The sequence below is a fragment of the Monomorium pharaonis genome, chromosome 5, assembly GCF_013373865.1.
Source record: "Monomorium pharaonis isolate MP-MQ-018 chromosome 5, ASM1337386v2, whole genome shotgun sequence".
NCBI lineage: Eukaryota > Metazoa > Arthropoda > Insecta > Hymenoptera > Formicidae > Monomorium > Monomorium pharaonis.
Window position 1 is genome coordinate 1,299,694 of NC_050471.1, and position 3,819 is coordinate 1,303,512.

A 3,819-nucleotide genomic window follows, 5' to 3' on the forward strand; every position below is an offset into this window, starting at 1 on the left:
TTACAAAAGATAAGAAATTAGTATGAACAAATTTGAACATATTTTATATATATTTATATATGTTTTTATATAAAAAATGTTTTATCTAATATAGTACATATAACATAACAATAAAATAGATTATGAATTAAGTAGATATATCTAAAAATATTCTGAGAAATAAAGGTGATAATTTATTTAAATTATTAGAATATTAAAATTACGCAATACATGTGTAATAAACACTTTAGAAATTAAATATTTTCTCATATAAATATTTTTAATACTATAAATTATTTATTAATTATCAAAACAAATTTGTTTTTTTTTCAATAATTACGTTAATTGCTTTTAATGTGTAAAATAATGTTTAACTCGGACTTATCCAACATTTTGATTGATAAAAGATTAAAGACATTTTGCTGTTATGTTTAACGACAATACTTTATGTTTATATTGTATTTATTCAACAACTTTAGAGTTAATTATTAGATTAATGTATCTTAATTTTTATATAATTAATTATTAAATTATTTTCAAATATTTTTAATTAAATAATATTATATATTGCCGCTTTTTTAATAGTTTCAATATTATAATTTTTCCCTTTTTTGTCTTTAAATTCTTTAAAAATATATATAAAAATCACAAAGTAAGTTTTTTAATTCATTGGCTGATCTATCGCATTATACTTAAATGTAATTTTTATAAAACAAATTACATAAAAAGAACTCGCCTATGTTCTGCTAAATGTATTGTACAATTTACTGATTTGAAATTCGCGGTTTTGAACGCCAGTGATGTCGCTATGAGATCTGTTCTTTTTCGCTGCACTGCTGCACTGGTGCAACAAGTTAGAATGAGAAAAAATATATTTGTCTTACTTTAACTTATTGCACCAATGCATCAGTGCAGCTAAAAAGAGCAGGCCAATGATCTTGCTGTATTTAGAGAGCCTTTAGAGCCGCCGCACAGACTTTTGCATAACGCATAGTGCATGACACATAAGAGAATTAATCAATCAATCTATTTCCCTCCCTAGGATAGAAATAAAGACCTCTGATTGGTTGATTCTCTTATGCATTTCGTGTTATGCAGAAGTCTGTGCGGGGGTCCTTAATCGGAGTGACGCTATAAGAGAGGTTCCGCCATCGAAATCGTGCGAGCGAGAAAGAAATATGTCCGTGCGAAAAAGAGATATGTCTAACACAGTATTGCAAGTCTCTGTCTAAGGTCTAACACAGTATTGCAAGCTGACAGAAAGTTATGAAAACAATATTGACATTGACATTTGTGCAAAATGGTTGGATGTAATATATCCTTTTGTAATAATTGTTCTGAAAAAGAATATGCAATGAAAATACTACCACGAGATGTACAACACCGAGAACAATGGATAAAAAATATTACTAATAAATATAAATGGACACCCTCAAATCATTTATACTTATGCGAGGTAAAATTGTTTTATATATATTTACAATACTATTATCTAATTAACTATATAACGTGATAGGTGCATTTTGAACTTGAAATGTGGGAATAGAGAATGGATAATAAAAGGAAACTAAAACCAAACGCAACACCAACGATTTTCGAATATTTTCTAAAGAAAAAAAAAGTTTGATCTGATCAGGATCTTAATACAATTGAGGAAGAATATAAACCTATCCATGTAGAAAACTATTATAGCAAATAAAAACCTGGTAAAGTAAATGATAAAATTATACAAAATAAAAAAGATGTACTTAGATATTGTTATATACGTTTCAGATAATTGTAAATGAAATAAATGAGTCACTCCCTAGTACATCATCAATAATTAATACAACTTTTTTTTACTTTAAGTGACGCTGAAATTAATGAACAAGGAAAAAATGAAGAGCAGCTAGAAAGAAATGTAAAACAAATAGAAGAAAGAAATGGCAAGCAGGTAGAAAAAAAATATAATAAAGTACAACTTTGTTTAATTGTTTTATGCAAAAAAAATAAGTTATTAAGAAGTAAAATACAAATACTGGAAAACAAAATTAAAAATGGTAAATTTAGAAAAGCTTTAAAGAAGGTTTTTTAACGAGGATCAAATAAAAGCTTTATTTACAAAGCAACAAAGAACAAAACATTGGAGCAATAAAACTATTCAACGTGCATTAAGATTGAGATTTACTTATGGTAACAAAGAACTTCTTCAACAGAAAATGCCGCTTCCAAGTTTGCGCACTTTACAACGAAAAATAGAAAATTTAAAATTTGAAAGTGGCATTTCAAATGACATGTTTGAATTCTTACGATTAAAGGTTACTTTATTTCAAAATGATCGATAAAGTATGTGGACTCGTTATTGATGAAATGAGTATCACATCTAAACATGTTTATCATTCTTCCACAAAAACATTGCTTGGAAACATAAGTCTTCCAGACCAAGAAGATATAGCAACGCATGCCTTAGTATTTATGTTGACACGTACAGCTAGTCAATGGAAGCATATTGTAGGTTATTTTTATACAAGTAACTCATTTATTGGAGAAACAGTAAAAAGCATTATTTTTCAGGTAATTGATAAAGCTAAAGAAATTGGTCTTTATGTTAATTACATAACTTCTGACATGGGACCTGGGAATTGTAGCATATGGAAATATTATGGAATTAATGTGGGACGGTATTCTGAGATGATAAATTGTATATACTCCATCCCTCTAATCCTCATAGATCATTGTATTCCATTGCAGATGTACCACATCTGCTAAGAAATTTCAAAGAATTATTATCTACAAATAAATATTTTATCTTACCAAAAGAATTTGTTATTAAATACAAATTACCATCTGATACAGTTAATATTGCACATTTCACGTCTAGCCCTCAAAATTCAAGTTTTTGGGAAAAATAATTGTTTATAATATGTATTAATTAATTATATCACCGGAACTTTTTACAAAATCATTGTACGCGTCCGGAACTATATGAAAACAGCGTTAAAGAAAATGGAACTGTCAATATTCGATTAGCATCTCACGTCTAGCCCTCAAAATGCAAGTTTTTCTGTGAAAATAATTGTTCATAAAATGTATTAATTAATTATATCACAAAAACTTTTTAGAAAATCATTGTACGCGTCCGGAACTATATGAAAACTGCGTTAAAAGAAATGGAACTGTCGATATTCGATGAGCAACTTACGTCTAGCCCTCAAAATTCAAGTTTTTCGGTGAAAATAATTGTTTATAATATGTATTAATTAATTATATCACCGGAACTTTTTAGAAAATCAATGTACGCGTCCGGAACTATATGAAAACTGCGTTAAAATAAATAGATCTGTCGATATTCAATTAGCAACTTACGTCCAGCTCCCAAAATTCAAGTTTTTCAGTGAAAATAATTGTTTATAATATGTATTAATTAATTATATTACAGAAACTTTTTAGAAAATCATTGTACGCGTCCGGAACTATATGAAAACTGCGTTAAAAGAAATGGAACTGTCGATATTCGATGAGCAACTTACGTCTAGCCCTCAAAATGCAAGTTTTTCGGTAAAAATAATTGTTTATAATATGTATTAATTAATTATATCACCGGAACTTTTTACAAAGTCATTGTACGCGTCCGGAACTATATGAAAACTGCGTTAAAATAAAGAGAACTGTCGATATTCGATGAGCAACTTACGTCTAGCCCACAAAATTCAAGTTTTTCAGTGAAAATAATTGTTTATAATATGTATTAATTAATTATATAACCAAAACTTTTTAGAAAATCATTGTACGCGTCCGGAACTATATGAAAACTGCGTTAAAAGAAATGAAACTGTCGATATTCGATGAGCAACTTACGTC

The 3,819-nt window shown here is 28.0% G+C and overlaps 1 long non-coding RNA gene across 3 annotated transcripts; it reads left to right on the forward strand.

The window, feature by feature from the left end:
* The first annotated feature begins 624 nt into the window (after positions 1-624).
* Positions 625-2,777, forward strand: LOC105830912. Of its 3 annotated transcripts, none has more exons than XR_004963180.1 (4): positions 625-1,435; positions 1,496-1,685; positions 1,828-2,469; positions 2,533-2,777. It is a non-coding gene; the product is annotated as an uncharacterized LOC105830912 (long non-coding RNA). The 3 variants fall into 3 exon arrangements; XR_003626314.2 differs by having other exon boundaries at positions 891-1,435; positions 1,828-1,912; XR_004963179.1 differs by having other exon boundaries at positions 906-1,435; positions 1,828-2,777.
* The last annotated feature ends 1,042 nt before the right edge of the window (positions 2,778-3,819 follow it).